The sequence below is a fragment of the Elephas maximus genome, chromosome 11 (assembly GCF_024166365.1).
Source record: "Elephas maximus indicus isolate mEleMax1 chromosome 11, mEleMax1 primary haplotype, whole genome shotgun sequence".
NCBI classification, from domain to species: Eukaryota; Metazoa; Chordata; class Mammalia; order Proboscidea; family Elephantidae; genus Elephas; species Elephas maximus.
The window spans coordinates 22,105,460-22,120,633 of NC_064829.1; positions in this window are offsets into that span (position 1 = coordinate 22,105,460).

Genomic DNA, 15,174 nt, shown 5'->3' on the forward strand with positions numbered 1-15,174 from the left:
GTTGGATTTTATCTGTATATTTTTGTGTTTTAAAAATTATATTTAATATCAATGTTTATTGAATTCTGTTTCTGCATCTGTTAGGAAGAATAGTTGATTTCTTTGATATGTTAATATGGTATACTATAGTAATTTTTATTCTGAACACTTCTTAAATTTATGAAATACATTTGACTTGGTAATTATGTATTATTTTACTGTTCACTGATACATTTAATTAGCTAATATTTTATTTAGAATTGTTGTATCTATAGACATTTTTATAATACACTTCCAGGTATTAGAATCAAAGATATACTATTCTCATATTCACTAATTTGTGAAGTATTTTTAGTGATTACTAAATTTTCTATACTGATTTTCTTATAGCTCGAGATCATCTGTTCTTTAAAATTTGGAATGGGTGTGTAGAGATTGAGGAAGGGAAAAAATTTTAATTATATTTAGAATTATCTTAATGGTTATCGATTTACTCAGGTTTCTTATTTCTTCTTGAGTTAGTTTGAATATCCATTTCATCTGAAAATATTAAATCTACTGATACAGTAAATTTTTATGATTTTTCATTTTCAAAAATATCTGTTGTATGTTATTTTGCTTTCTTTTTATTACTAAGGTTGTTTATTTTGGCTTCCTCTTTTTTTCTTTATAAATTTTTCTAAAAATTTCCTTAGTTACTTTCTCTGAGAAAGACTGTTTAGTTTTGTTAACTTATTTATTGTTTCTTTATTCCATTATGTTTTCTTCTCACATTCATTACTTCCTTTTATATTTTTAGGTTTATTATCCTATTCTTATAGCTCTTCAACTGAATGCATAAAGTGTTTTAAGTTTAATCTGTTGTTTAAAATGCCTTTAGGCAGTGAGGTATACGTTTTTGATTAGATTGGGCTTTTACTAAGGTCTCACCTCTCTTCCCTGAGGTCAGTCAGTATTACAAGGTGATCACAAGGCTGATATCATGCAGTGGGTCTTTCTGGCCTGGTCGGCCCCTCCCTAGTCACCTCATTAGCATAGCCTGTTAGGTTTGGTGTGGTCTGGAGTCCTTATCAAAGACACTTAAACCATTAGGAAAATTTCAAGGTTTTAGAGGTTATCGTTTATGAACTGAAGATAAACACCAAATTCTTTCCATAAGCTTAACGTAAACCCCGGAACCTCCTTACTGACATCTTTGCTTGAATGTTGTGATGGTTAATTTTATGTGTCAACTTAGCTAGGCTATGGTTCCTAATGGTTTGGCCAAATACTAGTTTAGTTGCTGCTCTGTAATGTAATGTAAATACTTTCCATGATGTAATCTAGTGTAATGTAATCAATCAGTTGAAAAGGGAATTTCTTTAGGAAGTATTTGGTGTCCAGGCTATAGATATTTTGGCAGAACTTGCTGCCTGTCTTCATTCTTCACTATTCCAATCTCCTGACCAATGGATCTTGGGACAAAAGCCTGCAGAAGTCTCCAACCTGCTGCTTGACCTACCTATACTGGACTTGTCAGCCCTCACAATTGCATAAGCCAATCTTAGAAGTAAATCTCTCTCTTTCTCTGTATCTATTTATCTATTGCTCTTTTATCTATCTATCTATCTATCTATCATCTATCTGTCTGTCTGTCTGTCTGTCTGTCTATCTATCTATCTATCTATCTATCATCTTACTGGTTCTGTTTCACTAGAGAAACCGACTAAGATGAATGTCTAGTAGGCATTTCAATAACATGTTCCAAAAACCAGTGAATATTCCTCTGAGAACTGTCTTCTCCTCTAATTTTCTCCATTTTAGGATAGCGTAAATTCATTAGTTCACTTGTGCAGGCCAAAATCCATGAAGTCACCATGTGTCATCTCCTTTCATCAGAAAAAAAAACCCAAAAACCAAACCAGCTGCCGTCGAGTTGATTCCTCCTCATAGCGACCCTATAGGACAGAGTAGAACTGCCCCATAGAGTTTCCAAGGAGCGCCTGATGGATTTAAACTGCCGACCTTTTGGTTAGCAGCTGTAGCACTTAACCTTTCATCATACTCTCCTTCTATTCTTTAGCAAATCCTGTTGCCTCTTTCTTTAAAATATATCCAGAATGTAGTTACTTGTCACTTCCACCACTACCACACTGGTTCAAGCCACTATTTTTCTCTTGACTGGGGCTCCAAGGCCTAGAAAAATACCTAGATTTTAAGAATGTTCAGTTATCTATGTGAATATTTAATGAATATACACATATTTAACCATAGCATTCTACAGCTTAAAGACATTTCAGTAATAACATTAATGTTATTTTATTTTGTACATGGTAACAACAATACCTGGGAAGCTTAAGTATGCCCCAAATTGCTCTCCCATGATGCCATTCTGTTTCCCTACATTATTAATTTTAAAGGGGTGAATATGGTATTGGAGAGAGAATCCTCTGTTCTTCAGATTTATTGCCTTTTCCAAGTACACCCTGAAATTTTAACACTGGATCATGTTTCCTTGGCTAGAGGTCTAATATCCAATTCAATTCAGCATGTTTATTGATTTTTTTTCTACTTTGTACATAATATTGTTCCCAATATTGGGGTGGAAACAATGATGTGTAAAACACAGTCTAAATATCCAAGGGCTCACAAAGTCGTAGTCAAATCAGAATCCATTTTTTAAAAATGGGTAGAGAAATGGTGCCAAGCTAGAACAGTGAGAAGTCTGGTAAAAGTTCTTGGAGATGTTAAAATTTGTATGAGGATTTGATGAAAGTGAAGAACTCTGTCTTCTACAGAAAAACAGGTTTCAATCTGTAAGCTATTAGATAAAAGCCTAAACATCTGTATGTCCAGTTGGTTCCCAGGCTATAATCTTTTGGAATAAAGTTAAAAAGGGCCAGAATCCAGAGAAAGTTTTGTGTGGAACAATAGTAACCGTAAGAAATATATTTTACATTTCATTTAAAAAGTGTCATGAAGCAATAATTCTTACCATACATGATACACTATTTTTTCTAGATTTTTTTTTTTCCTATTTTATTCTGGTCTATTTTCTTCTAGGAGCTCCTGGTGCAAATTGTTTGGCATTTGGCTACTAACCAAAAAGTTGGCAGTTCAAGTCTACCCGAGTCACCTCAGAAGAAAGTTTTGACAATTTACTTCTGAAAAATCAACTATTGAAAACCCTATGGAGCACAGTTCTACTATGACACACATGGGGTCACCATGAGTCAGGATCAACTCAACCTCAACTGGTTTGGTTATTTTCTTCACATCCTAAAAGAAGGGTGACCATGACCAGTCAAACTGGTTTCATGAATCAGTCATGGAAAGTAATGCGTTTTGAAAACACCGCTCTTGCACCCCCTAACTTTCTCACGCTTTTACCTCAAAGTCAAAAGTAGTTTGTACTTAGTCAGGTGTAAACATGGATGCACTCCCTTAAATTAACATTTTGTTCTTGTCTGTTGCTCTAATATTATACTCTTAATAGAAAAAAATATTGAAGAATACTCATCAATATGGTACATAAGGCACATTGTCTTCTATGAATCATTTGATATGTTAGTCTTCTATTTTCATGATCATTGTGTAAAGAGAACAGGGACATTTTCAGTCTGTCTAAGTGTTTATGAATAAATGTTATCGACTTGATAAAACTTTCAAATGTGGTGAAGTAGATAAAGCAACAGATAGTCAAGGGTTGATGCCATGCATCCTTTGTGCAGACGCACACCTCATTTTTCAGAGAGGGGGGTGAGAGACCATTAAAATTAGAGAAACTTGCATTGGCTTCAAGAAAATGTGGTTGGGAGTAACAGGACACTGGTAGTAATCTACTGTTAGCTATGAATGTTACCATGGACACCAGTGCATACGGCAAATCATGAGTGGGAGAAAGAGAAAATGATGAGAACCAAGAATAGTTTCTTCACATAAAGTCTATATTTCTGAAAGATGATTATTTATTTATAATTTTATTGCTGAGTTTTTCCTTTGTTTCTGGCTCTGCTGGTCTTTTGTAATGTCAGAAGCCCTCCTAGTAAAAGCAGAAAAGAAAGATCCTGATTTAAGTTTCTGTTTTTTTTTTTTCTGATTTAAGTATTATTAACAGATACTTCCATACTATCCTATTTTGATCCTTTTTTTCATCAATTTGTAAACACCATTAACATTTATAAAAAGAGAACACAGAACTGCCCTCAAGAGTAAACAATCTTATAAATGGTTTGCCCCTTCAAAGTTAACGGTCATGTTATTGAGATTCAAAATTCTTTAATCCTGCTTTTGAAGAAATAATTTCACCTGGACAGCTAGCTCTACTTTTAAATTCTTTCATTCATTTACTTATTCTGTAGATTAATTATGATATGAAATGAAATTGAAATTGAAACAAATTCTGAATAAATTTATATAATGTATGTATGATGTCATGGTAGCCACTACTTTGTTTTATATTTGGAGACACTGTTGGGGAAATTTTCACATTTGTGTTCTGGGCATGATGCATGCATATATATATGTATGTATAAAAAGGAAGATAAGACCATAGAGCAGTGCCCCACAAAGAAAAATTTCAACAGCCATAGAAAAGACCGTGTATCAGTCAAGGTTCAATCAGACAAGCAGTACCAATAGGTGAGATAATCTACCTTTACATCAGTTTCATTGATATCATCTGTATCTATTGCCACCACCTGTCTGTTGTACTACGGTAGCTTGTGTGTTGCTGTGATGCTGAAAGCTGTGCCACTGGTATTTCAGATACCAGCTGGGTAACCCAGGGTGGACATATTTCAATGGAGCGTCCAGACTAAGACAAAATAGGAAGAAAGGCCTGGCAATCTACTTCTGAAAATTAGCCAATGAAAACCTTATGAATCACGACAGAACATTGCCCGACTCCCTTGCTTTGGACGTGTCATCAGAATATATCAATAGCTGGAGGAGGACACTATGTTTTGTGAAGTAGAGGGCCAGTAAGGGCAAGACAGACCGTTAGATGAAAAGAATTGGCACAATAGCCACAACAATGGACTTGAACACATTAGCAATTGTGAGGATGACGCAGGACCAGGCAATATTTTGTTCTGTTGTGCATAAAAATCCCATTAGTCAGAATCTACTTAATGGCTTGCTCCTATCTATCTATCTGTCTGTCTGTCTATCATCTATCAATCATCTATCAATCATCTATCAATCATCTATCGATCATCTATCTACCTACTTACTTGCCTGTCTGTCTGTCTATCTATATCTGTCATCTGTCTATCTATCTGTCTGTCTGTCTGTCTGTCTATTATCTATCTAATCTATCTATATCTATCATCTATCTATCTGTCTGTCTGTCTGTGTATCTATCATCTATTTGTCTATCTAATCTATCTATCTATATCTATCATCTATCTGTCTGTCTGCCTGCCTGCCTGCCTGCCTGTCTGTCTGTCTGTCTACCTACCTACCTATCTATATTTAAAGCCAGGTTACAGGGAATTAGCATATGCAATAGTCTACCTGGTTAAGCAGTCTCTGTAAGGCTGTGGTCTTCTGTGGAATCCGTAGGCATGAGGCAGAAACCCACATGAATGGACTAAAACCTGTGTCTTATTGCCTCTGGCTTTGGCAGCAAGGGTATCCTGCACAAGCCATGCCCTTTATCACAAAGTTAAGCACACATGGGTAGCCCAGGAGTCAGAAAAGCTAAAAGAGGTTCCAGGTGAAACAATTCCAGGTCCGATTGCTGCTTCTTGCCGATGAGGTGATTGGGTAGACCTGGAATAGCATGTGAGCTTCAAAATGGTTGCTACTTCCTATCTGCCTTCCAATCTCAAGGCAATCTCACTACTGGCCCACACTCATGCCTCAGTTGTCCTTTCCAAGCATGATTAAAATTTTCTTCTCTGTATTCTGTTATACCCTGGTGGTTCGGTGGTTAAGACCTCAGGCTGCTAACCAAAAGGTCAGCCATTCCAATCCTATGGGGCAGGTCTAATCTGTCCTATAGGGTCTATGAGTCAGAATCGACTCCATAGCGATGGGTTTGGTTTTTTTGGTTTCATTCTCTTAAACCAGTTGCCATCAGATTGATTCTGACTCATGGCGGCCACATATGTTTTGAAGTAGAACTGTACTCCACAGGATTTTCAAGGCTGTGACCTTTCAGAAGTAGATCACCGGACCTTGCTTCCAAGGTGCCTCTGAGTGCAGTCCAACCACCAACCTTGTGGTTAGTAGCCAAGCATTTAACTGTTTGCACTACCAAGGAACCAATTGTATTTTTTTTAGCCCTTTGTAAATAATATTAATTGTTATCATGCATTGAACATTTTCTATGCAGTGGGCACATATTGTCTCATTTAATTGTCATAATATTCCTGTGAGGTAAATCCTACTAACAGGTGAGGAAACAGGCTTAGAGAGGCTATAAGTTTACAAAAGGCTGTAATGCTAAACTATTGGGAACAGGAATATAGATTTAGGTGTCCAGGATCACAGTCATCTCCAAACTTCCAATCCATGGTCGCCTTCATTATAGTACACATCTGAATATACTCTGATTATTTCCATCTATTTGTGTCTGTCTTTTCCAGCACACTGGAAACCCTTTAAAGGCAAGAAAATGCCTTATTTTTTTCTTTTCTCATGTCAATTTGTAATTTCTGATATACTTTGCACTTCTATTATTCTTCACAGATACTTGGAAACACCAGTTTTGCTTTTGTCTTTCTTTGTAATAAATAACACAGTGAGAAAAAGTCTCCCTTTAAGAAGATAACTTAAATTGTAATCAAGTGAGTTTCAATCAGGTGGGTTCCTTTCTTTTTTGGCAGTAACTTCTAGGAAAATGATTATGACTGTAAAAGCTTCAAGAGGCTTAACAGACTTATTATTGTCTAAAAACTTACATCAGTTCTTGGGAGTGATAAACTCCTACCATAGCCTTGTACATAATGCTTCTGTATCATTATGCTTTATAATGACTGGCTCAGGGCTGTATGTGTCCTCACTGGGTAGAAGTGACTCCACTGTGACAGGCATCAGAGATGTGTTAACAAAAGGTCACTTCTCTTCCTCTTGAAAATAACTGCAAAAAGAAAATAGACTCTCTTGGTGATGACAAGAAAATAAAGAAATAAAATTAAAACAAAATCAAGAGGAAATAAATATTGACTACGGACAGGCAAAAACAAAACTGAAACAGTGTTACCCATATTAGGAATGAGAACTCCATTATGAGAGAGGACTTTGCAGACAGCCTCCCGAGAGTGCACTAAGCCAATTCTTGGAATTGATGTCACCAGACCTAATTTTAAAATAGAGCATTTATTAGAACTGGCTAGAGAAAATTACTGAAAATAAGAAAAGTAGAGAAAATAGTTGTATAGGAAGCTTTTTTTAAAAAAAAAAAATAATAATTGATTTTTTTACTTCTATCTTAAACGTATTAAACGTATGCTCTCTTCCAAAAAGTCTGGTATGCTGCTTGCTAGCTTCTGGACACAATGGTGAATAAGTCAAGGTTCTCACTGTAAACAGTGGACAGTGTAATGGGGGCACATACAAGAAATGAGGCGATTGCAAGTGAAGGGGAAAAGGGAAACCACGGGACAAAGCACAGGAGGGAAACCTGACCTAGTGAGGAGCCTTCATGGGAAACATACTGGAGGATGTCATAGAGATGTGACACGAAGGAAGGATAGAATTTAGCTAAAGGAAAAAGGATAAGAATAGGGAAGAACATTCAAGCCCCCCCCCCAAAAAAAATTAGCGTATGAAATGATGGGAAGTGAGAGAGAACACTGCACCTTCCAGGAAAGACAGTGCAGTAAGGCTTACACTCTAGAAGTATGTCCTGAATGGCAAACCATGATTGGCACAGACATGGCCTCACTAAAAGTCATGGATCAGGTAAAATAAATGCAGAAAATATATCTGTGCTTTGGAAAACCTCCACTTCCTGTGGAGGTCTGGGATTAAAGCTCTACTCTAATGTTGCTTGAACGTTCAGTTAATCTAGAAATATTCTTGGGTTGCTAAGATCCTCCAGAGCCTATTCTCCCATATGTTTTATGTTCTGCACCTAATTTAAAAATTTTTGAACTAGTCCTGTTGTGCTTGCAACCTCTCTCTCTCTCTTTTTTCTTTTTTTGTATTTGTAAGTACTAACAAAAATCTTGTTGGTATTTTGTAAGTTACCCCAGAATTTAAAGGCCTGCCTTCTTAAGCTGGTCTTTTAATCAGATTATGACAAGAAATCTCTGCACTCTGTCTTGGATAATTCCATGTGATCATTAAAGTTTTTGTGTTGTTTTTCTTTAAAAGAACTCAATGTAACCTTATAAATCATGAAATAAAGTCATATATTAAAAAAAATCATATGCAAGGATACGAAATCATATTTAAATGAGGGGATGTTAGTGCAAAGTATGGTAAGAGCATTAATAGAGCAAGTGTCAGAACTGAATCTAGACAAGGTGGGGGAGAGCCCTTCAAAGCTTTTCCAGGTCCAATGAAAGAGTCTAGAGTTTATATGGAAAAGGACGGTTAACAGTTAAACAAGATTTAAGTAGGTTAATGTCATAAAACCTTATCTGGTGTCTTTGAGGCTTGTGGATTTGAAGTGAATGAGGGTGAAGGCAGAAAAGCCAGTGAGGAAGATGATGAACAAATCGGGAAACAGTAGAGAGATGCTGATGGCCTCAACTAGGGAAATGCCAGTGAGGACCTAAAGAGTAGATGCATTTGAAATATATTTAAATAGGGCCATCACCAAACTAGGTGATGGTATGAATGTAGAATTGAGATAGAAAGGAAAGTACATGTTGATGCTCTGAATGGATTGGACAGTAGGGCATATCAAGAGGTCGTATACTCAGAATAAAATCACATAAAGGAACATAGTAGCCGAACACTTGCTATGTGCCAGGAACCGCTCTGGGTTTGCTTTTTAGCATGTTATCTTAATTTCCCCAACAATCCAAATAATGAAACAAACGGGCTCAGAGAGTTTATCTGAATGTGTCCAGTGTTATAGAGCTATAAATTAGAAAAGTGAGACTCACACTCAAAAGCTGGGCTAATTTTTTCATTGTTGTTGTTGTTAGTTGCCGTTGAGTTGGCTCTGACTCATGGCGATCCCACGTACAACAGAACCAAACGTTGCCTGATCCTGCACCATCTTCATGACCATTGGTGTGCTTGAGCTCACTGTGGCAGCCAATGAGTATTTTGAGTGCTAGAAGGGGGCCATCTTCCAGCACTATATCAGACTATATTCCTTTCTGATCCATAGGGCTTTTCAATGGCTAATTTTCAGAAACATATCACCAGATCTTTCTTCCTAGCCTGTCTTAGTCTGTAAGCACTGCTGAAACCTGTCTACCATGAATGACCCTGCTAGTATTTGAAATACTGGTGGCATAGCTTCCAGCATCACAGCAACGTGCAAATCAACACAGTACCCCAAACTGACAGATGGGTGTTGAATTTTTTTTTCATGATTCATATATTTTGAGTTGAAGTCCTAGTACAATTTCAAAATGGAAATGTCAAAGTAGGAAATGGACCACTTCAAATTTTATATATATTTACAGTCATACATAGAGAGAGACTTGGGTGTATTATATATATATATACACACACACACACACTCACACACACACATATATATGGTTTCTAACCGTGAAGCCATGGGAATGAATACATTTCATGCAGAGTAGGGAGACAGAGAGTCCAGGACAGAGTGCTGTGACCCACACGTATTAAAGAAAAGGAACACTTATGAAGGTGATGGAGAAAGGGCAACCATCAATAAGGCATTAAAGAAGAAACAGCATTGTGTCACAGAGCACAAGAAAACAGATTTATTTAAAAGAAAATAATCATCGTTGTCAAAGATTGTATTAAGATCAAGTCAAATAATGACTCAAGCGTGGCCATGGAATACAGCAGCACGAAGATTGTTGGTAAGGTGGAATATAGTCTTTTCAGTAGAGTGTTGCTGATGGGAACCAGCTGAAATGCTTTCCTTTGATGGGATAAGGGATAAAGGGAGGTGAAAAAGTGTGAAAAGCAGCTGTTGAGGAATTTAACAATACACAAAGAGGGATGTTGAGTCTAGGAAGGCTATTTGTAATTATTAGAGATGTGTAAATACTTTTAAATACTTTCATAAAGGAGCCACACTGCCAGACTTACTGTGGGGGGTGGGGGGGTTGCAAAAGGTAGGCTTTGATTCATATCATTTACTATTTCACAGTAACAAGGTAATGTGTTCTGCTCATTTACCAAACCAAGTCATTGTTGTTGTTAGGTGTCATCAAGTCAGTTCTGACTCATAGCAACCCTATGTACTACAGAACAAAACACTACCCGGTCCTTTGCCATGCTCACAATCGTTGTTATGCTTAAGCCCATTGTTGCAACCACTGTGCCAATACACCTCCTTGAAGGTCTTCCTCTTTTCCACTGATTCTGTACTCTACCAAGCATGATGTCCTCCAGGGACTCATCCATCCTGATAACATGTCCAAAGTATGTAAGATGCAGTCTCCCAATCCTTGCTTCTAAGGAGCATTCTGGTTGTACTTCTTCCAAGACAGATTTGTTCGTCCCTTTGGCAGTCCATGGTATATTCAATATTCTTCGCCAACACCACAATTCAAAGGCATCAATTCTTCTTCAGCCTTCCTTATGCATTGTCCAGCTTTCGCATGCATAAGATGTGACTGAAAATACCATGGCTTGGGTCAGGCGTGCCTTAGTCTGCAAAGTGACATCTTTGCTTTTCAACACTTTGAAGAGGTCTTTTGCAGCAGATCTGCCCAATGCAATGCATCTCTTGATTTCTTGACTGCTGCTTCCATGGGTGTTAATTGTGGATCCAAGTAAAATGAAATCCCTGACAACTTCAATCTTTTCTCCGTTTATCATGATATTGCTTGTTGGTCCAGTTGTGAGGATTTTTGTTTTCTTTATGTTGAGGAGTAAGCCATACTGAAGGCTTTGATCTTCCTCAGTAAGTGCTTCAAGTTCTCTTCACTTTCAGCAAGCAAGGTTGTGTCATCTGCATAACACAGGTTGTTAATGAGTCTTCCTCCAATCCTGATACCCCATTCTTCTTCATACAGTCCAGCCTCTCAGATTATCTGCTCAGCATACAGATTGAATAGGTGTGGTGAAAGGATACAACCCTGATGCACACCTTTCCTGACTTTAAATCATGTAGCATCCCCTTGTTCTGTTCAAACAAGAGAGCCAAGGTACAATCTTGAGTATATCCCACCTGAATTTAGAGATCATCTCAAGAATAGATTTGACATGTTGAACACTGATGGCCAAAGGCCAGATGAGTTGTGGAATGACATCAAGGACATCATCCTTGAAGAAAGCAAAAGGTTATTAAAAGAGAAGAAAGAAAGAAAAGACCAAAATGGATGTCAGAAGTGACTCTGAAACTTGTTCTTGAACGTAGAGGAACTAAAGCAAAAGGAAGAAATGATGAAGTAAAGAAACTGAACACAAGATTTCAAAGGGCAGGTTGAGAAGACAAAGTAAAGTATAATGACATGTGCAAAGAGCCAGAGATAGAAAACCAAAAGGGAAGAATACCTTTGGCATTTCTCAAGCTGAAAAACTGAAGAAAAAATTCAAGCCTCGGATTGCAGTAGTGAAGGATTCCACAGGGAAAATATTAAACAATGCAGGAAGCATCAAAGGAAGATGGAAAGAATACAGAGAGTCATTAAACCAAAAAGAATTGGTCAGCGTTCAACCATTTCAAGAGGTAAAATATGACCAGGGACTGATGGTACTGAAAGAAGAAGTCCAAGCTGCACTGAAGGCATTGGCGAAAAATAAGGCTTCAGGAATTGATGGAATATCAACTGATATGTTTCAACAAATGGATGCAGTGCTGGAAGTGCTCACTCGTCTATGCCAGGAGATTTGGAAGACAGGTATCTGGCCAACTGACTGGAAGAGATCTATATTCATGCCTATTCCCAAGATGGGTGATCCAACCCAATGTGTAAACAATTCAACATTATCATTAATTTCACTGGCAAGTAAAATTTTGCTGAAGATCATTGAAAAGCGGCTACAGCAATATATTGGCAGGGAACTGCCAGAAATCTCAGGCTGGATTCAGAAGAGGATGTGTAACCAGGGATATCATTGCTGACGTCAGTTGGATCCTGGCTGAAAACGGAGAATACCAGAAAGGTATTTACCTGTGTTTTACTGACTATGCAAAGGCATTTGACTGTGCAGGTCATAACAAATTATGGACAACATTGCAAAGAATGGGAATTCTAAAACACTTAATTGTGCTCGTGAAGAACCTGTATGACCAAGCCATTATGGAGGTGCAGTATGCACATGTTGATAACTGTTTCTATGAGTATTTTGCATCTCCATTTCTCCTGTTGCTAAAGTTAAAGGACTCATTTATGATCTATGTTAAACACAGAGAATATAAATGGAATTCCCTCTTGATAAGAGCATATGGGATTTTGCAATGATTTTAAAGGGATGTGGTTGGCCTGGTAGATCATGATTCGTCACCAAGAACAGGAAAAGAAATGGGAGGGAATATGGGACAGGGAGTTGGCTGGATGTTTTTCTTGTCTCTGATAGTATCCACTGGTAATTTATTCATAAACTAAATGTGGTAAAAAAAAAAAAAAATCCATTGCTGTCGAGTCACCTCTGACTCATAGCGACCGTATAGGACAGAGTAGAACTGCCCCATAGAGTTTCCAAGGAGTGGCTGGTGGATTTGAACTGCTGACCTTTTGGATAGCAGCCAAATGCTTAAACACTGTACCACCAGGGCCCCAGGAAAGTGCAGTAGAGGACCCATTCCAAACACTCTACCGCTAACACTGAAATAGTCATCTTTGGGCAGCATAAGCATGTCATTATTATATCAATTGGTGGATTATCTATAGCAACTATTGACGTTCTCACAAATACTTAACATTTTCATCCTATTCACAATCCTTTACTTTTATTCCTCCAAAAACCCATATCCCAGGAGTAGGCTTTTAGTTTATATTTTGTAAATTATGGTTACTGTTCCTTTTCTGATTTTAAATGTAAAACATGCTCATTAGATTTACATGGCAAATAAACATCCAAATATCACTTATTTCCTCCATCTCTAAACACTATTTTTGTTGTGCTATGACTTCCCTCTAGACTTCATTTTGTGTATAAACTTCCTTTTACGTAATATTTAATAAAATAGATCCTAATACTCAATTTTATTCTATTTTTCAAGTAACATTATTTTCTTTCTTTTTTCATAATATTAGCATTATTTAAAAACATGAATTTATTAACAATATAATGTTTAATTTTTACTGAAGATAATTCAAAAATGGTTACAGCAGTACATTGACAGGGAACTGCCAGAAATTCAAGCTGGATTCAGAAGAGGATATGGAACAAGGGATATTATTGCTGATGTCAGATGGATAGTGGCTGAAAGCAGAGAATACCAGAAAGATGTTTACTGTTTTATTGACTATGAAAAGGCATTTGACTGTATGGGCCATAACAGATTATGGATAACATAATCTATTATGGGAATTCCAGAACCCTTAATGGTGCTCATTCATACGGACTGTATATAGACAAAGAGGCAGTTGTTTGAACAGAACAAGAGGATACTAAGTGGTTTAAAATAAAAAAAAAGGCGTGTGTCACCATAGTATCTTTTCACCATACTTGTTCAATCTGTATGCTGAGCAAATTATCTGAGAAGCCAGACTATATGTAAAAGAATACGACATCAGGATTGGAGGAAGACTCATTAATATCCTGTGATAAGCAGATGACACAGTCTTGCTTGCTGAAAGTGAAGAGGACTTGACACACTTAGTGATGATGATCAAAGACTACAGTCTTCAGTATGTATCACACCTCAATGTAAAAAAAAAGAAAAAAACTAAACTAAAATCTTCATAACTGGACCAATAGGCAGCATCATGATAAACTGAGACAAGATGGCAGTTATCAAGGATTTCGTTTTACTGGGATCCACAATCAACACCCATGGAAACAGCAGTTGAGAAATCATATGACATGTTGCACTGGGCAAATCTGCTGCAAAAGGCCTCTTCAGAGTGTTGAAAACAAACATGTCACTCTGAGGATTACAGTGTGCCTGGCCAAGCCATGGTGTTTTCAATCATCTCATATGCATGCAAAAGCTGGACAATGAATAATGAAGACAGAAAAGAATTGATGCCTTTGAATTATGGTGTTGGCAAAGAATATCAAATATACCACTGACTTCCAGAATGAAGAACAAATTTGTTTTAGAAGAAGTACAGCCAGAGTGATCCTTAGAAGTGATGCTAGGAAGACTTTGTCTCATGTGCTTTAGACATGTTATCAGGAGGAACCAGGCCCTGGAAAAGGACATCATGCTTGGTAAAGTAGAGGGTCAGTGAAAAAGAGGAAGATTCTCAAGATGGATTGACACAGTATTTGCAACAATAGGCTGAAACAGCAATGATTGTGAAGATGGTACAGGACTGGGTAGGGTCACTATGAGCCAGAACTGACTGGGTGGCACCTAATAACAATAGCAATAATATTCAATAGTATAAATATATACAAATAAAATATTCAATAGTATAAATAATACAATTTACTTAACCATTGTACTGTTTTTTGGTGGTTGTAAACAGTCTAGTGATCAAGACCTTTGTACCAAGTTATTCGTTCATGTTTTGTTTTGTTTTCCCCACTTAGGATAGATTCATAGAATGGAAACTATTACATAGCAGGTTACAGACTAGAGTTATCAAGGTCAACCCGTTTAAATCTCTGCCGCTTATACGTGAGACTGCTAATCTCAGTGATCTTACTTTCACGGGGCAACTTTGAGATTTGTCTCCACATTTGTTTATCTTCGCTACTTGGAATGAGAAAATCATTGTTTCAATTTGTGTTTCTCTGTCTGAATAACTTAAAAAAAAAAATAGTCACCTGTAGTATAGTCTAGTGATTAAGATCTGGAGTCACACAGACTAGGTCTAAACTTTGGCGGCTCTATCTACTGGTGATACTCTTTTAGCCAGTAACTTAACTGCTCTAAGTCTCAGTTTCTTTATCTACATCTAATAATAATCCGTTGTCGTCAAGTCAATTCCGACTTAGAGTGACCCTATAGAACAGAGTAGAACTGCCCCACAGAGTTTC